Below are 21,862 nucleotides of genomic sequence, written 5' to 3'. Positions count from 1 at the left end.
GATGAACGAGATAGACCGTAAATCCTCGCCCGAAATAGGCTAGGGCAAATAGTATGCGTTCGGTTCAATACCCTTCCGACGCGCCTTTTATATTTAGAATACTGGCTCAAGTTACGTGGATAGCTGGGCTTAGGATCTCCTTGTACATCCATAGAGTGAGTTCCTAACTACTTAAAAAATTGACAGATCTCACACATATGTAGGAATTGGTTATGAGCGAGGTCTTCTGTGATGTTTACGGAAAGGTCCTCACTTCTATGCTTCTATGGGCACGCTCGGCTGCCATCTTCTCTCTCAACTTCTGTCGCCGAACTCGGCTGCTTTCGTTCTTGACTTATTCAGCTCTTGCTTCTTCTTCTGCTTCTCCGTGTGTGCCCACCGGCACATATACGTTCTTGTGGATTGGCTAAGAATGTCCGCATATACAGTGAGGCACACCGAGTTGGACATGCCCAGCGACCCAAGGTGGTTATTCGGACGTACACCCAGTAGCAGATGCCAAGTTGTACAAGGCACAGTTTCTGAGGGCACAAGTTGTCTATTTTAGCACGTACGCAGCGGCGCACTTTATTGCGTAATTGGCAAAAGAGCAGCAGGCAGGACCCGCTAAGTAGAGGGAAGAGGCGAAGAGTCTTGCTTTGATATTTGCGGTCTCTCGCAGCATCGCCAAAGAACACTACCGTTTTCTCAGAAGATTCGACAAAGACAAAACCTGCACCCGTATTCACAGAAAATTCGTACGCTAGAATTTTTATGTCCCTGCAAACCACTAGCGTAGGCGGCCGGCCAATCGTCAAGGGTACTTGCGAACGTAAACCTTTGTGAATTCAGCGCCTGCTCACCGCCAGAACTCAACCTATCAAATTGTGTAAGTCACTGCGGTTGCACAAAGTAATTAGAGGCTCACGTCCTCGCTGCTGCATTATATAAGCAACCGTCCAATTCATTTCAGTCAACACTAAACGATATTAACCAGCGCCTTATTAATTTCGAAAAGTTCTTGGTTTGTTGGAATCAATTATTATTAAATAGCGGATCTGAAGGATCTTTCAAGTGGTCAATTACGGACAATGACATCGTGTATAATTATTACTACCCATCGCCCCTTTTTTTTATTTCTTTTTGTGCTCTGTCTTGTGCAAATTCCAGCTGGCCCTCATGTTCTTGTGAATATTACGCTTCATTCTTTTTTTATCTGTAATTTTCAGTATGAATAGATTCTCTTTTTAGTTGATTTTTACCTTCGGTAGTGCCAGAATCAACGCTTCCACAGGTCTGTGTGCATATATATCCATATATTTTTCATTGTAATATGAAATAATAATTGGGATTGTAATTGTAATTGTAATAAGAATGAACATCTGGTGTTTCCGGGGATGTTCATTTCTAGGCGTATTTACTATTATTTCATATTAGTTTCAGCCTGGAAAAAATAAACAAACACGAGAGCTATTTCCCAGGACACAGACGCTTCAACAACTGAATCTTTATTTTGAAGGATGCGTTAAAATAAAGAACGACAAATCTCGGAATGGGCAGTTGTATTGCGCACAATAGCTTCAGCGTAACGGCACAACTTGCGTTGCAAAACGCATAGAAGTATAATAAACAGTTCTGTGCAGACAATAAAGCGGCAAATTGTCACCCGTGGCCAGCAAAACAGTGGTCCCGGATGTATTAATGACTTGCGCATTCCTATGTACATTATACCAAGAACCGTAATAATTACCATGGCAGGAACTAGCGACGGAGTGAGGCCTCAAATAAAGAATAAATTTATGCATAATGGCTGCTGAATCCACGCAAACTGGAAGAATTGCGCACTCGCGCCAGCTTCCTGAATAAAACTTCGCCTATCGAAAAGTAAGCCTTGGTCACGTGTACGTGTACGTCCTTCTCAGAAAAAAGGAAAAAAAAAAACTGCACTTCGCGAAAAAAAAAGAAATACACAGGGAGCAAACGGCAACGGCAGTTTGCCTTCACATTGTAACGCAACTGCGTTTTGCGTGCGCGTTCTTGTACTATTTTCAGTATGCTCGTTCACTCGTGTTAAAAGCTTGCATATGTACGCGCTCTTGTACGGTCTCCAGTGAGTTCAAAGAATATTGCGCTCACTTTTGTCTTTGTTTTTCTCTCTCTTCTGTAACGATGACTAAGCCAAGATCACTGATGGTGTCAACGTCTCCTTCAAACTCATATCACTTAAACAAAATAATTCCACACGGAGGGTAGCTGAATCGAAAAACTCGGTAAGGAAATCCGGCAACAGTGGCTGCGGGTATGAGAAAATCATCCAGGTATATGCCATGCGTCGAAAAAATATACACACTCTTCTCTTTTCGTTGTGCCTAACTCTGCCTGCTCAAGGGTATCTCCAAATTCGGGAGTGCAAAAAAGAAAAAAAGAAAAGAAAGAAAACGCACACCTGCACCCTGCAACATCAGCTTTAGTCTGAACAGGAGAGCCAGCACACAATACACAGCTTCGGCCAGGCAGTTTAAGATGCAAAAATAAGGGAAAGTCCACGTGGGAGTCGATGCCGCAGATGTGAGACCATGCGAGAGTTCACGTGAGAGTCAAAGGGAAGAACGGTATGCCAGCGTTCGGTGAGTATTGGTTAGGTTTCACGTCACTGTGAAACAAATGCCGTAATTCGTTGTATTTTTTGATAAAAGGGTGTCATTTCGTGTGGGGAAGGCCCGTGAATGGCGGCGTACTCGGTCTCCGTCAACGGTGTAACGTGCCTCGGAGTCGTAAATTTAACAAAGGTTACCTTGCGTAGACATCCTTCCAACAGACAACACCTCCTCTGCGTTTCTTTTTAGAGCCCAGCTCCTAGGCGCCCGTTCCTGCGCTGAGCGTCGGCGTGCCTCAGCGTCGTTCCTCGGCGTAAACGTGCGAACGCGGATTGCGAAAGACAAAGGCGAACGAGGAGCGCAATGGGAGATTAAAGAACAGAGCGCGAGGAGGAAAGTGGAGGAAGGAGCCAAAGTCAAAGCATGGGGCGGAAAGTGGAGGAGGAGAGTATGGATAGAGAGTGACGAGGAAAACAGAGTGCCGCACTATACTACGAGATGGCTGCATAGTATGTGTATAATCTCATTGTATGCGCAACGCGAATTGTGTACCACTTTCTGGAATCCACGCGGGCTCCAGCGATTACACTGGAACCTTGGAAGAGTCACGTATAAAAGCGGACGCACTTCACACGCCGATCAGATTTTCGCCGATCACCGACTCTATTTGCGGCTATTCTGCTTGAGCCTTAGTTGTTTTCCAACGCATCGCTCCGTTTGTAACGTGCCGCACGTGATAGATTGTCACGTGACAGCCAATATAACGCGAAATGGAAACACGTATAGAGGTGCGCTCGAATTTCGCATTAGGTGGTATCGTAATCATCGGATAATTTTTTAGCCGGTAATCCATGATTTTTGTCTCCGACGTCGTCTTTTAGTAGCCATATGTTGGAAGTTACCTAGGTATTTCTACGACTCCGGTGGTAAACAGTAGGCTGCAATTCGTCTCCGTGAAAGCCCCGAAGCAGACATATGAATCATCATTAAGATAGCAGTCTCCTAGTATGCCTCCTATGAAGGGTGTGAAATCTTGCTTCTACAGCTTCGCTGTGCATGATGTCTTAGCTGCTCGTATTGGCATACATCTATGAAAGATTTTTTTTCTTTCTCAATTTTCTGACATATTCAGCATCTCGTAAGACAAAAATTTCCCGATACACCTTGACTGGAATAAATACAATGGCTTCTTTACAGTTGTTTACAGAGAATCTGTACTGTTTGTTTGGGCTTAATGTGGGCGTTCCGTAACCGTTGATAGGTTATGATGTGTGGGATTCTAAAGAAAGCGGGGGAGGGGAGGGGGGAGTTCGCGGGGCTTAGTTGGGGGGGGGGGGGGGGGGGCATGCAGGAAGCTATAGAGCGGTCGCAGCGGAAGGCTCCGGGTTAGGGCTCCCCGACACAATCAATGGCTGCGCTTTTATGGAGGCAGCCTACTCCGGATAATTTTTGTCCACCCGCGGCCCTTTAAGGTGCACCAAATTCCCCTTACTCGAACGCGTTTGGGTTCAGGCAACACCGGAATGAGGTAGCGTGGCCGGGAGTCACACCCACGACCTCGTGCTCAGCAACGCAACGCCATTTGTGCTGAGGCGGTTGAGTTTTCTCTCCGTTTGCTGACCCGATTTTATCGGGTCACCCTCCGTTGTCCGAAGTAGCACACAGTACATCGCTGCATCGCCAGCACTATTTACTTTCCCGAGTTTCAAAGCGACATCAACGACACGCTCCTGCAGGCGGATCACTCTTACACCATCACGCCCCTCCCAGTGAAAATGGTTGCTGGTGATCCGGTTCCCCTTTGTACATGCAAATCACGTGCGAGGCAAGTCGCCCGCACGAATCTTAATTAGCAGCTGTACGGCTGTTGCGCAAACACCGTCCACTCACTCGCACAGCTACTTTGCAGGCGAGTCACGTGTTGACGTCGCCTCTTCGTTAACGCCTCGCCTATTAGAGTATGGCCGCTCCTCCACTGCTATTCAAGCTTTCAGCTCTTGGAACACTTTTCGAGGAAGTGTTTTCTCTCGTGGGACACAGACGGCGATAACTTGTCGCTGCTTGGTAAAATTGAGAAGTCCCTAAATGGAATTCGAAACTGGGTGCATTCAACCCACGAGACGTGTAAAGATCAACAGGTGCGAACAGGCTTTAGGAGGGCGCTTGGGGAGCAGACAAAATCAATGTCATAGAAACGCTCATGTCTTCATACAGTGGGGTGGGCTTCATACATCTTCGTCAGGGCCGTGCTGTGTACCCCACGACAATTGCCTACCGATCTGCCGCCGAGGTATTTTTACCTCAATCGCCAGTGTTTGTCATTGTATGCCCGTACATATTAGTTTTTAAAGTGAAGCTGTTTATGGCTGGGTTTTCGTGCATTTGTCGTGACCGTCAACAAATGTCGGTGAGAAAAAATATCATCATCAGCAGTGATTCGTGCCACTGCTTGCGCGTTCGTCGTAGTCTTCTTCTACAGCTAGCTCTGTCGTCGCTTATTATGCCAGCTTTTCCCTACTGGCCCTCGCCTCTGCGAAGGCGCTGATGGCACTCGCCCACTGCCAGTCGTTGCAGTGATTTTGGTCTCAAATCCTTTGCCTCAGTATATCGCTCGCGCCTTCGTCGTTTTCTTCCACAGCTGGCTCTGACACCAATCATCATGCCAGCTTTCCCATACTGCCCCTCGCTTTGCGAAGGGACATACGGCACTGACCCACTGACAGTCGATGCAATGATTTAGGTGCCAAATTCTTTGCTTCGATAAATCGTGACATGAAAACACGAATCTATCTAACGAATGTATAGTACGAATGAACGCGGATGCATAAAAATAAATGTGTGTTCGTGCCTTTGTTCAAAATTTTGTGTCACCTCTTTATCGTCTGCTACACAGCTTCGCTGGTAATCCACCTTAGACAGTGGAATTGCCCGTGATTTATTTTACTTCTCCATATTTTAGAAATCCCAACACTATTTCTTTCATGTACAAAAATAAAACCATCAGTCAAATACATGTAACTCTTATAAGGACGACCGGTTTCGCCATAGTAGAGGCGAAAAGAACAAGCGAATGAGAATTTAGTCTGCCCTCTCTTCTCGGCGTTGGGAACAGTGCGTATTCAAATATAGCGACATTTTATGGAACTCTGGCATCTTCCGAATGTGGATACTTCTTTTTCGGCAAAAGCATTCGTCAGGAATATTAGCGCTTAGCTTTTGCTTTTCATTCTATCTCTCTGCATAGTGGTTGACTTTCCATAGATGTGTTAATATAGAATCAACTAAGTTAAAATTAATCGAAGTTACATCATGTCAAGATATCTACCAGACATCTCGAACAAAAAAGAAAAAAGACACATTTGTTTCGTTCCACGTATGGAAGCCTTGTGCACAATGAAAGAGAAGAAAATCAGAGGATGGTGAGGTGCGCGTGAACAGATGCCCTTTCTAAACACATATCCAGCCCTGCCAATCAAACTGAAGCTCTCCTAGTGACTTGAAAAATGACTTGGCAGCCATTCACCTAGAACTTTCGAATAACGAAAATCCTACTTCACTTGTAGACTGAGTGTAGCGTCAGCTATCCTGACCGTCAAGTGCTCCTGCCACGAAATATGTTGCCCCGACACATGCTGCGATGCCTAGTGTTTCCACTACAAGCGAGGCCTCAGTCCGCATCCTTCCTCTTTTGAAGTGTACGTACCACATGTGCCGGCAGAAAAGTTATGTCTGGCGCTTGTGTTTGTGAATGAGCAGCTGCCTAAATAAAATTATCCCGGCGTTGTATACAATATTCCCTTTGCAAACTGCAATGAAGTGTACATCGGTGAAAGGTGTCTCGAGGAGCGCTTGTGCTAAATGTGCGTTTTTAAACGTGTCTCTGGGAGCATAGCCGCGTTGTAAAAAAGGAAAACAGCCTCTGCTAGCACTAGCGCCGATCATTCTCTGTGGAAAGCATATGACATCGAGTGGTTTAGAGCATATGTGATAGCCACTTAAAGAAATCTAACCTCGCCTCTTCGTCTGTAATTGTTACTCATCCAAACTACTGATTGCATACTCAACAGCAATGACGGAAGCCCCCCATGTCGGCGACATTGAAGTGACCATGAGCCAAAATCCGGAGCCGTTATTGGGACAAATTGCAAGTAAAAACGTAATCAACCAGACGACCTGTGAAAACTCAGGATGAGGAGTTCTCTGGTGCCCTACACTTTTTACATGGCCACATTAAATACGCCAGGTACCGCCCAAATAATTTACAAAAAATATTGCTTCCGAGTTTTCCTAATGTTTGTTCATGATATCACTTTTATTTGTCTCGCGGGATCGAATCCCGGCCACGGCGGCCGCATTTCGAAGGGGGCGAAATGCGAAAACACCCGTGTGCTTAGATTTAGGTGCACGTTAAAGAACCCCAGGTGGTCAAAATTTCCGGAGTCCTCCACTACGGCGTGCCTCATAATCAGAAAGTGGTTTCCGCACGTAAAACCCCATAATTTAATTAAACTTTTTAATTCGCTGCGGATGTACTGCGCTCGCCGAGCTGCTGTGTGGCGTGGCGCAGGAAGTGTCTGATGCGCTGATTTGCCTTCGTGGCGAAAGGAAAAAGTCAGGAGAGAGCACAAAGTGACGCAGCCAGCCTTGGCAAGCGAACGCTCCGTCAAGCCAACCCTTTGCTCAGTGTCGTCCCTTCACGTGACATCTTGCATCGAGATCACACAGCAGGACTCGAGCTCTGTCTTTTTGGCGTCTTTCCCTGCCTGTCGCGCCGCCTTGAGCCGGTTTTCTGCTTCCAGCTTGGCAGCGTTCACATGCATCAGTGCACAATATAATGGCGGGGTGCGGTGGGGTGCGCCGTTGCGAGCATGCACTACACCCATTTTAATATCGTGGCTCGTATCGTCTGCAACCAATCTGCTTTGCCTGTTGCCATTTCGTGCTTATAGCTACTGCCGATTACGGGAGAGCCAGCAATTTTGCATCTTCGTGGTCAGCGCCCATTTTATCTTTGGCTATGAGTAATCCAACCCTTGCGAGTTTTCGTAGAATACTTGACTTCACCACTCTACAGGACAAATTGCTTTCCGCAGTGATTTCCACTTACCCCCTCTTGCGCAAGCTGATTCCATGTTGTGCCCGTAAATTTCCTAACTTCATCACGCCTTGAAATTCTTCGTCATCCTCGACACCACCTCCTTCCATTTGCACCCATTCTGTAACTCTAATGGTCCACCGGTTATCTCTTTCGCGTTATGTGACCGTCCCAGATCCATTGTTTCCTATAATTGTCAAGTAGAATATCAGCTACCCCCGTTTGCTCTCTGTCACACAACGCCCTGTTCTTGTCTCCTCAACCTAATATTTGGTTTCATCGCTCGTTACGCCCCTGTGAACTTATTTCGTTCTCAAAAATCTTTGTTACTCTCCAAGTTTCTGCCACCAATATTTGTATGGTGTTAGTACATTCCACAGGGTAGGCGGATGATAAAATGTTTCTTGATTTCTTTAGTTCGTTTCGTGTTTGTTTATATACCTAAGCAGAAGATTAAAGACTCCAAAGCTGCCCTAATGAGAAATGAGGTGAAATACCTATCAAGGATGTGTTCAACCAAGGAGACACTACTTCCCCCAATTCTATTTATGCGCATGTTTACTAGAAGTATTTAGGCTAAGAGGGTGGGTAGTATTAGGAGTTAGCATACGGTTTGTAGCTGATGTAGTCTATTTGAGCAATACTGAGGATGAATTGCAACAACTGATCGAGGTCCTCAGCCAAGAAACTGTGAGAGCAGGGTTGAAGATTACTACGCAGATGACAAAGGTAATGTTAAATAGCCGTGAGAGAAGGCAACAGTTCACGATTGGCTGTCAGTCTCTAGAATCTGTGCTAAAGTATGAGCATATGGGTCAATTGCAAACAGGGCACTCTCATCATTAGAATCAAAATACAGAAGAATAAAAATGTGTTTGATCGCCTACGGGAGGCATTAGGAGATCATGACCAGAAGCTTAGCGCTTTTCTTGAAAAGAAAAATTTGCAATACTTGGATTCTACCGGTATTATTTTAAGGGGTAGAACATTAGTGGTTAACAAAGAAGCTTGAAAAGAAATTACGGATCACCCTATGAGCGATGGAATTTAAAAAAAAAACGTCGCAGTTTCGCCGGACATGTGAAGAATCAATTCCGATAGCAAATTAGTAGACAGCTATACGAATTAAGGATAGTAGCTTTATCGCCCGTGAAAAGTTGTAAACACTTGCTTACTAACTAAATTAACAAGCATGGTATCACGTGCCCACAAACAAACATGTACATATCTCACAAAATGACAGCGGACACTCGCTGTCAGAACTCTGGAGTGAAGAAGTATGGCAGCAGCAGCGAGTGAATTGACCTTCGTGCTGCCTCTCGCTTCAACGGGAACGAAGCGGTGAAAACAGAGCGCACACGAAGCTGTCAGATGCGTCGCCATCGCAGATCGCTTTCAAGATACTGAGGCCTCGCGGTCGCGCGTTCTCGCTCTATACGCAGCAGCGGCCGAAGGTGGACACCCCCTTACCCTCTTCCCCGTGGTGCCTCGCGCACGACGGAAGACAGCGTGCGTCCTCCCGGCGTTGTGACGATGTTATCGCCCTCGGACTTCATACCGAACATCACGAATGCGGCGACGCCGATAGCGACGGCAGAAATGCGCTTGGAGTGTCCGTCTAATTTATGTTGCAATGAAATGTTAGGCGCAACCTTAATGCGCCTAAAGAGAGCGCTGTGAATCAGACAGCAAACAGGGGTGGTCAGTATTCTAGTTCAAATTAGGAGGAAGAAATGAAGCTGAGCAGGCCATGTAATGGCGGTGGTGTATTATAGCTAAGGAAGGTCTGCGAAGGGAGTGAAAGCGCAGTCGAGGACGCCAGAGAATTAGGTGATGTGAGGAAATGAGGAAATTTGTAGGCGAAACATGGAATATGCTAGAGCAAGACAGGGGTAAGTGGTCATCTCTGGGAGAGGCATTTGCCCTGCAGCGGACATCAAACTTGACTAAGGACGATGAAACAGAAAATTTAATCATTTATAATTTTCGGCATTGCTATATATAGAATATAACGCTCCTAACTAGAACTGCTTTTTTTATAAATAAGAAGTAATATCGAAAGGGACATGTTGCTTGTCATTTAACTTGTGCATGGGCTTTTTTCCGTCTTTTCCCCATATTTAACTTTGTATTCTGACATGCATCCGGCGTAAACAGCTTCGTGTAAGTCATGACCCCAAGTGCTTTCAGCCACAAAGTTTGTTTACACGTGACACCTGCGGCAGAAAATATGTTCCACACCCGCCGCCAAGGATTGTGAGTGGTAGCGCTGGCTAACATTCCCCGATTTTGTTCTAGTAGTAAAAACATAAATACTCCAGAAAGTGGACGGGAAAAGGGCGCCGTGGTAGCTCAATTGGTTAGAGCATCGCACGCGTAATGAGAAGACATGGGATAGATCCCCACCTGCGGCAAGTTATTTTTTCAACTAGTTTCATTGCCATTGATTTATCATTTCTTTAATTCAATTAGTAAGTAGAGTAATTTGCCTTATGTTGTCCTTGCTGTTTTTGCTTGTTGGCTCCTTATGATGTGACCTTTTGAGATATGTTACATTGTATTTCCGGCCTACATAAAGGTTCTAAAGCTGCTGTAGACAAATAAATAAATAAATAAATAAATTTTAACACGGTAGCCATCAAAATCAAAAGCTCTGATTATTGCTTCCCGTTGCAGAAAGCACCTCCCGCTTTCATCTATAAACATCGACGAGCGAGGATACCAAAGATTGAGCAAAAATATTCCGCAACCGCATGAACTCATGTTTGTCTCAAATACCATTCAAGCTCAACCAGATTTCACTCAACGAGTACTACCGCCTTTGCCAACGCAAACGGTTTCAGACATAGTACATAAAGAAAGGCGAGTGAAACTTAATTTGTTTTGCTAGGAGAATCAGATTCTGTGCTAGAAGCTCCAGTTCGTGTTTTTCATTCGAAACATTACATAGGGACGTGTAATTTTCTTTTGTTGGAAAAGTTACAGGCCGTAAGGTAATCAGCACATGCCGTTCCACAACAAACTCTCGCGTAACGTTGACTGACAGCAAGTAAATATCTGGCGACCTACATTGGTCCCTCGTGAGTTGAATGCGCTGCAACTTCTGGAATGGAACCGCGCGCTGCACGTTGAGCGCGCCGTCAGAACATAGCTATGAGCTCCGTCTACGTAGGGGTAGGAATTCGCTTTAGCTAAACTTGTTTTCTGTACACTAAATTTCGATTTCCTGAAGCGCCTCTATAGAAGCTAGGAGGTAGGAAACGGCAACGTCTACTAGTCTAACGAAACTTGACATTTTTTACGCCTGCTACTTGCACATTGTGCGCTTAAATTGGAGCGCATGGGATTCGGCGTCGGCACAAAGCCGCATCCTTGAAAGCTTGCTTCGCTTTTGTGTTTGCGTAATGGGTTTCCTAATGGAATGGTTACGGGCCAACTGCATTGCGCTCGCTCCGAATACATTGAGTCCCATCGGTGCGAACTATACTTCTTTCTTGTCCAATGCACTTGGAAAACGAAGAAACATGCGGTAGGTACCATGTATAGTGTAAGCTAAGCGTCTCGAACATAAAAATTTCGGAAAGCACTCTATGTACACAATGCGAGCTCGTACCCGGCTGTCGCGACAGCACACTTCTCAAAACGCTTTGGCCTGAAGAAGATGCGGCGGAGAGGATGTCTCGCAGCTTTCAAAAGCGCACATGCTTTATCTATCGCGTGTTGGAAGTTTGCACAGTTTTCTCGTCGCCATCGTCTTTGAGCGAGCCACTATGCGGCTTTTACGATGAGACATGTATACCGTAAAGATTTCTTTCAGCTTCACTTGAGAGGTCCTTATAAGGTAGAGGCGTTTGTGTTAAGCTCACAAATGCGCAAAACCAAGGCTCGTGCTCAAATTACGATCATAATGCTCACAGGTGATAATATAGTGTAGTGTCATGTTACGTCATATGTTACGTCGTATAACCGCTCTTCCAGATTTTTTTATTTTCTTGCGCAACGCAATTTTTTTTTACTTTTCAATATAAAATTTTCCAGCCATGGGTTGGAACATTGCACTGCGGCCCAGCTGCAGACATTCATCAAACTGTTTTAGTTCCTTCTTTCGCTTTGTCTCTCGACGCTACGTTCTCTTTAAGTTTTTTTTGTTTTTCCGTTCGAGTGAAACATTTTCGGAAAGTAGTTCTTGTCGGCAACACCAAAGCGCTTCGATGGCCGTTTCGACGAAGCAGCCTCTTTCTAATCAATAAGGTAGCCAACCGAGCGCAGCTCCTCATCCGCCATCGGAAGTATAAGCTAGAGTCTGTTCAAGCTCAAGAAGAGAGCCCGTGGGTCAGCCTCTTCCAGCGCAGGATGTGACAAGACAACGCAATGAAAGGAAATTATAAGAAGTGTTCAGCAGCGTGACTGTGCCGCGGACTTCCCTCGCCCAGCTGCGTTCTCAGTGCCCATTTCTTTCCGGAGTTATTCGAACGTCGGAGCACTTGTGCTCGCCTCAGAAGAAGCTCCAACTTTGGTGGCACCACCTCGCTGTCTCTGGGAAATTCCATTTGAGCAACTTCGCTTTATAGCAATTTATAGCAGTTCTATACCGTGTCATAGAGCTCGCCCAAAGCAACGCGGAAAAGTGTGACTCGTACCTCTGTTGCCGTACGCTAAGGCCTAAGTACAGCATTCGGTAGTTAAAAAGAAAATTTAAAAAAATTGCGCGCGCATTCAAGCGCCCGAGCATGTGCGTGCTACGATGCGCCAAATTAAAACTTATCGAGCGTGGTTTATGTTGCTCGCCCGTCTTTTTTTACGACAGAATACAGAAAGAACGAGTTTACAAAGAGGCGCTTAGGAAAAGCCCGTTAGCCCGAAACTTGTGCTTGCGCCTCCAATGGCTAATGACTCTTCATGTGAGCGAAGCCTGTGCAGCGAATCGGGCGTTTATAGAAACCAGTAACCGTAACAAACGATCTAGCAAGAAATTACCTTACAGATACCAGCGCGCAAGGCGATGCGAGGATAACATGAATGACCGTAAAATTTTCACCAGCTATTGCAGCCGTTTTAGGGGATTACGCCAATAAGTTGTTCTTTCAACGCTACGTCTGCACTTACTCAAAGAACTCGTTTAAGCCACGAACTTTACGGCGGCCGCGTCTCGAGTGGATTGTCGCGCGAAGTTTACGAGTTGTGTTGCATAATAGCCTGGCAGGAGTCGGTAGGGAAATCCGGTAACATTATCGGGTCGTGGCACAAGAACATAAGTATAATGCGAGCACAGCCCAATTGTTTGGTTCATCTCGTTTTTCTTTTTGAACGCGAAAGCCTTAAGTGGCTCGTTGCAATGACTCCTACTCGAAAAAAACGGCGTATAGTCCAGTGATGCAAGAAAATATCATCATCAGGAATGGCGCCTACCCCCGTAAGCAAGCAAAAATGCAATGGCTGAATATCACTGAAGAAACGAAAGAAAGAAAGAAAGAAAGAAGGAAAGAAAAAATGAATGAAGGGAACAACGAAAGAAAGAAAGAAAGAAAGAAAGAACAAAGAAATAAAGCGAGAAGGAAAGAACCTTTACGTAGCGCATTAGGTGCCCGAATGTCTCGTTGAGGAGGTCTCACCTTTCCGTCTATATCACTTGATTCATTACCACGTGTGCAGGAGCCTTTTCACGTGCTACAAGAGTGTAACATGCTGGCGTTTATTTTTCTTTTCACTATGTATGTGAACGCATTTTGAATGTGATGTGAACGCATTTTTGTATGTGATCTTCTATGCAGGCGTTTATCGCATTTCCCTGAAGTTATGGTCACTGTAGCGCATGTACTGTACATCGCATAGCGGCGGCGTTCGTTTAAATAAGTAATAATTCAAACACAGCTGTATAAAGGATCGCAATAAGCACAAATTGGGGACGCGCAAAATGAAAAGAACAATATTACATGAACATAGAGGTCGCAGGCAAGACAACGCAGTGCATAGCAAATCGGCATAAATCAAGCAGGCTCGGTGACTATTTCCCGACCCCCCCCCCCATAAAAAAGGGCAATCCAATAAATAATCATCATCAGTGTCATGAAAAAAATAAAGCAGCAGAGGAGAGTTAACTTTCATTTGCACTATACAGGAAGCGCATCACATCAGGACTTGTCGCGTAAGCGGGCACCATCATAACTATAATGGCAAAAGTATAAGAGCACCCTATATGAGAGGGAAACATACTCAATTATTCAGATTTACTTTCGGATGCTATGTTGAATATAGATAGGGCGAGCAATTTCGACTACTTGCAATGGTTCGGTATTCAATTCTGCCATGGTTCTTGCAGGCGATGGCTTTGAAATCTGCACAAATGACACAATTGCGCCATTCTAATACAGAATATCAGTACCGGCGTTCAGAACTTATTCAGATGTAGGATCGTGTCCTATTTAACCACAAACAGGCCTAGCTGCCGAAAAATGGAGGCGTAACCGACCTGCAAAACTAAATTGGACGCAAAAAGACTGACATACCTGTTATGGCATACAGAAAACAGAGAGCCGACGGCTAGCAGTGAATCCAGGCAAAAAGAAGAACGGTGAACCCAGTAAAGAATACAACCTTGCGCACTCGATTAGGTAGTCAGGCAGGTCTGTGTGGCTCGCACTGCTTTCTGTTGTTTTTAAACGTTTATTGAAATGACCACAAGAAGCTTCCGACCTGAGGAAGTGGATCCATCAAGGCGGGGGAAGCGATAAAGGAGGGCTTGGAATCGTAGTTCGATGCGAACAAGCCTGCACTCGCAGCTTAGCGCACAACGCTTCGTACGTGTTCTGTGCACTCGCTGGGAATCACCTGCAATGACTAAACGACACGAGTCCTTTCAGCAACACTGCAACGCCTTGGTGTGATCGGTGGCTAACGACGCTTAATGCGTACGGTAACACACACTGCTCGCGCTAACGAGATTTCTCCGGCGCATCGCCATTAAGCTGCCAGGACTTTCTTTTTTTCTTTTTCAGCGTGAGCACTTCCTCGAAAGCCCGAGAGTGACCGATAGCGTGCTTGCCTTGGATATTCGTGTAACAGACGGGGAGCATACGTGCTCTCGCAATGAGACGGAAAGGTGTACCTGTACGCGCACGATGATTCGACGAGAGGGAACCCGTTCCTTGATGTCCCACTCTGGCAGACAGTACAAATCACCGGTCCAAGAAGGCAGTGCGATGGTTTGATACCGCAGTCGGCAACCCGGAAACGTGATGTTTCACCGACATCTGCGCGGCGGTTAATTAAGGGTGAATGCTTAATTATGCCACAGACGAGCTGCAAATCAAAGGAAAGGAGAACGCGCAGAGTTTTCAGTGGACGCGACGACACTATTCCAGGCACAGCTGCTTTTTTCACAGTTTTTATACGTTGTTCACCTTTAATATTGTTTCCTGAAAGAAGGCATAATTGCTCATGCTTATCGACGAATTAAACCCGGGTAAAGGGTTATCAAAAATAATGTACAGCGCAAAGGACAAGGACAGTGATAGACGACATACACAGCGCTGACTTCCAACAATATTTTATTGCGTCGCCACATCGTGTGTATATATACAAGAAGAGGCATGCGCAGAAAATATACGACAGTCACAGGGGGTGTCCTAACAGCAAGTCATTGAACAAGAACATGGTCACCAAAAAAAATTAAGCAATACGATTACTATCTGTTTAGAAACGCGATTTCACCAGGGGTCAGCGCAATTGAGGCCGCACTAACGCACATACTGCCAAGTTTTCTGATGAAATCAGCTTCCACAATTTCCCTGGTGAGCTGTGAGCAGTGTCTCGCTAAAACTTCCGTATCTTCAAAGAATGGCACGCAGCCGCAGTCCCGGCAATGAATGCCCAAGTGGCCTTGTACAGTGTTGCGGACGTTGTTACAATGCTCTCTTATGCTATGTTCAGACTACGTTCGTAAGGCGCAGATTTTTCGTAACATATGTAAGCGGAAGCGCAACAAGCGTATGCGTCTAGTTCAGACTGCGAACGTAAAGGTACCAACGTGCGCAATTCTCGCAAAAATCGTGGGTGAGAGTGTTAAAGGGTCGGCAACATTTACGACTGTTACGTTACGACCGTTGCGACACAGCCAATGACCGATAAGCTTTCGGCTTTCAACAACCGGTGACGACACTTTTGTCCTCCCGTCCGCAGACAGCTGCGGGCGCGGGAAGTGCCATTCCGCCATTCCGTGCGCACGATTGGCTGTGTTCGTGAAAATTTTTGCAGTGCGCCTTGCGAGACTGTTTTAAGTTCATCTGGTTTATCCGCCGAGGAAATCGATGGCCGCAGATGCGTGCTCCGAACTTCGATGAGTGGTCTCATTAGGTTTTCAAGGAAGCGGAACTGCTGGGGCGACATGCGCATGATGTTATGAAACATCGCAGCGTCACCAACTCGGAGCTTGGCGAAAAGGTTGTGAAAATCGCCGTCCACGGCCTTGTCGAGAAATACATGCCGCACCCAAACCCTTCTGCGTCGCCTTCGTCGTCTTTGGGCGATTGAATACATGACTATAAGTTTGTTTTGAGCGTGAATTTCTTCGATCTCGGCCAGCGCTCGCATGTTGGCAGGAGCCATATTGGACCGCTGGTGACGTCGATTCTGCAGCTCCAAATTTGATTGGCCTGTTGTAAAAGCCGTAATTTAAGCAGCAGTAAATGTGAACAAAGGTACCGGCTTCACTGCCGTAACGTTTTTTACAGCCGTTACGTTCGATACGCCAAAAGAGCTGTTACGCGCGTTACGACCGTAGTGTGAACATAGCATTAGACGGTCGTTTAAGCACCTGCCCGTCTGTCCTACATATTTACTGCCGCAAGACAGGGGAATTTGGTAGACTACATTGGTTGTGCACGTCACAAACCGTTTTCTGTGCCCGACAGAACAACAACTCTGATGCGATTTTGGCGCGTTTACACGCTTACAGAGCTTTGCCAATTTTTCCGGGGCTGAGAAAACGACTGTGATCCCTGCACGCTGCCCTATTTTCTTCAGCCTATGGGATACATCATGCACATATGGCAGCACTGCACACTTGCGTCTTTCAGCCCGCTGGTTCCCTGATTGAGCGGAATCATCACGTTTTGTGCGCCTCAGAAGCTCTTCCGCTATGGCTGAAATTAAGGCCATTGGGTAACCAGCCCCAGAAAGACGATCAACCTGAGCAGCAAGACTATGTTGCATCTGGTTCGGGCACGATTTATTGAGGCTGTTAATGAGACATAGCTTTATAATACCTCGTTTAACGAGTTTTGAGTGTGCGGAATTAAAGGGCAAGAGTGGCTTCTTACTTCTCGGTTCGAAGCACCAGCACACATGTTTGTTAGCAAGGCTCATGCTGAGATCTAGAAAGCGCAAGGTATCATCGATGGGGACCTCATGCGTAAGTTCTAGAGGCTCCAGCTCTTTCTTAAAGATATCCAAGACTTCAGAAACAGCAGGCTCAAAAGCGGGATTAGTGCAATCAATAAATATCAGGTAGTCGTCCACAAACCTGCACACCTTGACAACAGAGGACGCGGCTAGGTGACCATGAATATTGCGATCATGATGAGCTAGGTAAATATCACTTAGTACGGGCGCAAGACATGATCCTATACAGACACCTTTCTTTTGTATGTAATTTTGTATGTTTGGTGACCATGTTCTTGTTCAATGACTTGCTGTTAGGACACCCCCTGTGACTGTCGTATATTTTCTGCGCATGCCTCTTCTCGTATATATATACACGATGTGGCGACGCAATAAAATATTGTTGGAAGTCAGCGCTGTGTATGTCGTCTATCACTGTCCTTGTCCTTTGCGCTGTACATTATTTTTGATCATGAATTACCAACTAGCCCAAGCAACCACCCTAGTTCACTTCAAAAGGGTTATCGTTTGGCGATCCAGTAAAGAACCACGCCAAGCACAAAAGAAAGATCAAATGAGACATGTTCTGCTGCGCAAACCGACGATCAAGATTGCGACGATCAATACTCTAAAATAATGTTTGTTGTTCGAAGCACTTTCATCAAATTATATATTCTCATCCTGTGCATGGTGCATCAAAGCCGTAGTTGCTCTTGCGCAATAAAACTTTACATAACTAACTAAGTAACGACGCAGCTCCCAAAAATCTCCAGTTGCCCGTGTCCTGCACGAATCAGCAGCAATCTATGACTGCTGAAGTGCTATGCGCTCATTACTGGAAACGTTCTTAAAAGAGTGGTTGGTTTCGTTGCTCGTAACACGTCTCGAAACTTTCCCAGCCTATTATAAGTTATATATGGCACACCGTTATGAAATGTCTAGTCGTTACTCTCAAGGCTAGCGGTGGGATTCAGCGCATAGCTGGTCTCGTGCATACGATATCTTATTAGCCAATGGGTAGGAGGTTGAACATTTGTATTTTAAAACTGCGTGGTAGATGTTGAAATACCGTTCATTCTGCGCAGTTAGGCACGACGTAAACATTTTGGCGGGTGTAATCGGCGTGCTTAGTTTGTTCAAGTTTATCCAAATTTAAGCAGACTACATGTAGCGTTGTTTTGTATACGTAAACATTGTTAGCTCGAAAACAAAAAAATATGATAGGAGAGCGTTTGCTTGAAAAAAAAAATGTGTGAAAATTTACCAGTTTTTAGCGTATATGTGCCATCTGGCAAACTGTTGTAGACGCACCATATCCATCTGAAGTGAAATCGTCATACTTGATCTATCACAGAATCGTAACCATAGAGACGAACTTTACAAACAAGACTTTGACGATATTATCTGTGGTAATTAAGCGAAACAAACACCTCGAAAAATTTTACCGCAAGAGACCTGCAACAATTTAACATCATTTAAACATGCGTAAGAGTAATAATGAATTTATTCAACGACTTCGAGATCTAAAGAAGGCACAATAAATTCTCGGTAACGAAAATTGGTAGAGAGTGTGCAAGTATTTATAAATAGAGAGTTTCAGCGTGTCTAATATTCCCCTGCATACAGCCGGATCGATCGAATTGCCGGGTAAGCGAGGGTGTAAATGTGAGGTGTCGGAATGATGGCACCACCTGGAGGTGCAGAACTAGCCGGACAAACACAATGGCGATGTCGCGGTAACCAAGCACGTCCTACTACTCCGCGAGCGTAAGTTTTCATCACCTGCGTAATCGTGAGGAACGGGGCACCACTGCTCTGGCCACTCACTTTTAGCACCCGCTCACCCGGAAATCTGCCCGGTGTGCCTACGCGTGCGGGAAAACTGGACACGCTAAAGCTCTATTGTGAGGAAAGATAGCAGCAAATTTACACATTTAACAGACGGTAACACTTTTGAAAAGTATGACCGGCACCAGACACCAGTTTAAAGAGTGCTCTAGGTTTAAATATACTTGTACCGACGTTCATATATTATCTTCACAGTGTTTTGGAAACGACACTTGTCAGCCACGTTATTATACAGTGACAGTCTTGCACGGGTCTCTTCCATGTTTTTGCTTCAACAGAGACGTTTGACGTCTACACGCTCCTTGGCTGATCTGGCGTTGTAGGTATGTGCCATAGTATGGAAATCATTATGATCATGAAAACGCGCTGATCTTCTCAAAGACCTAGCAGCCGTAGGTACGATATGAAATGCCCGCTCCTTGGCCAACCCAACGTTGTTTATTTGTGACATAGTATGATAATCATAATAATAATCAACACGCTAACACGCTTTTTGGCCCATCCCCATTTGTGCGTATATACCATAGTATAAAATCATAACCGTCATCAACGCGGCGCTATCATCTCAAAGAGCGATGTGCACCACCCGTTTCTTGAGGTTCGAATCACGCCTCCGGGTGCGCGTGATTATTTTTTTTAATGAAGGCGAATCTGCTCGGAGAAAAGCCGACCAGCGGCTGACCGACAGACTGACCGACTAAGGTGAAACCACGGAGTAGTGGGCAAAGAAAGCTTCGCTTTAGACATCCGTGAATAATTCACTCTTTACATTTATTTCATAGACAAATTATAAATGCGAGGCTAATATATCGAATCTGCGTCTTTTTATTTCTTGGTCTTGTCTGCATTTCTCTTAAACGAAGCTTCGTTGCGTAGTATTATTCATCGATACTGAATAAAAATGGGGGAGTAGGTTTCTTTGGGACGCACTGCGCTAAAGTTCCGAGAACTATTTAAAATAAAAATTTGAGACTAAATTACTAAATAACAAAATATTAAAACACCGCGCACTCTTATCATTATGAAGTACGCGCTTTAGTGTCAGAGGTTCTTTATATAGTGTTGCCATATTTGTTTTCTGTATGGATACTATCTAATCCTTCACAGCACTCTATGAACAGAGTAATAAAATGCCCTCGAACACCTATAGTTTCCAGACATTTGCGCAGCAAAGACATTGCTTTTAGAGAATCTAGACATTTTCATGGTTCAAGACGTCATCATTTTTAAAGCTTTGGAACGAGCAATGGCAGCATTAGAAGGAGTCTCTACGCAGCCTCGCTCATTATGCTACAAAAACTAAAAAACTACAAAAAAGTTACTCATAATATTATCGTGATACAGTATTGGAACCATAATCACACCTGCGTGAAATAATGAACTACAGTTTACAAAGTAAAACCCGCTGGCAGGATACCAGCAATACGTGCTAAATTAAAAAAAAAATAAGCTGGAGTTACGGCGTGCAGTACGTTGCAAAGCAATGAATAAACTCAATAGCAAAATATTATAAAGTAGGGAGTATTCTCCTGGTGACCTAGCATTGTACGCATGACACAGTAAACATAGCGAAATACTTCAGTGGACGTGACGACGAAAGAACCCTTGTAAAAGATCACGGGTGAAACGAGTTGCGAGCGCGGCGAACCACAATATGCATATTTTTGACCACTACAAAAGTCTCACAAATTGATAGCTTGACTGTGGCACGCAAGATGTACTCCGCTGAACACGGTGACCTCGTCAGTACCAAGATAGTACTACCGTGTGCGTTCCTGTAATTGGGATGAACATTTCAATGAACATTTTTGGCGTTCGCAGTTCTCCTCGAGCACTCTTGGATGACATGAACGGTCTGTCTCAAATGAGTACGCTTCCGCAATTTGTCTTTCGTTATTTTTCGTTCAGCCTCCGTTTCATTCCTTACATTTTCGTCGCCCTTTGGGCAGGTATGTGGGCTATGAAAGGGAAATCGCCATCTACCGCACTGTAGTATGAAGCTACAAAAAAAGCTCGACCACTAATTTAAACGATGAGTTGAGTGCCTGTGCTTTGAATCATACAGTAGTTCGACTTCTCTCTATGTTCTGCCAGCCTCCTGATTAGTTGAGTTCGTACAACGACCGCCCCGAAAAGGCGTTGGTCACGGATTCGGTCTCCGGAGCAGGAAAATTTTTTCTTGAACGGATGAGCTTTCTTTCTGAGAAACCCATATTAGGTGGATGAGAAAATTATATTTCATAAACTGAGGGATCGTTATAACGAAGAGCAAAAAAAAGAAACATGTTGGAACTTCTTTTGTTTTGTATTTCTTCTAGGAGTGCAAAAATAGTAAATTTTATTAGAAACATATCCCCTTTCTTATATATCTCCAGCGGTAATACAAAGAGCACTAATGTGTGTCGTTTTCTGAAATCATGCTGACAACTTGTAAGTCTTCAAAGTTTCATTAAAGCTAACTACGACGTGAGTCCTCACGTATCACGCGCCACGACTTGCAGTAATCATAAGAAACAATGTATTGCTATTGTGAGAACGCTTTTTGAACCTGCTGTAAGTAAAGAGGCCTGTCTATCCACACAACGCATCCCGTTCAAAATGCATCAGTTTTTTATAATGGTGTTAGTAGATTGAGTATGAAAAAATGACCAACATATTTAAAAGATAATTTCAACTCGCGAAGAATTGACAATAACATTATTCCACGTTCTCTGCGTTAACTTGGACACGTGCTTTGAAGTTGGAGGTTAACAGTACAACGCATTGCGTGAAATTCTATCTCCATGAGGGAAGAAACGATGTTTCGCAGCGCTGTTTTAAATGTATATGTGACTGTATGTATGATATTTTAAACGAAGTTCGTCGGCAATTTTTTTTTTCATATCTGGCTTTTACAAAAGCGTACTACGAAATACACTCCTACTCATCGTACAGAATGAGCATTGGCCCGGTAATGGTCATACAT

General features: G+C 44.8%; 1 protein-coding gene across 1 annotated transcript in view; it reads left to right on the top strand.

The window, feature by feature from the left end:
- LOC135911076 (diuretic hormone receptor-like) overlaps window positions 1-21,862 on the top strand; it is a 233,718-nt gene that overhangs the window by 30,302 nt on the left and 181,554 nt on the right. The window lies entirely within an intron of this gene.

Source organism: Dermacentor albipictus, chromosome 1 (genome assembly GCF_038994185.2).
Source record: "Dermacentor albipictus isolate Rhodes 1998 colony chromosome 1, USDA_Dalb.pri_finalv2, whole genome shotgun sequence".
Lineage (NCBI taxonomy): Eukaryota > Metazoa > Arthropoda > Arachnida > Ixodida > Ixodidae > Dermacentor > Dermacentor albipictus.
Note: the sequence above shows the minus strand (reverse complement) of the source record. Positions and strands in the feature narration are given on the sequence as shown.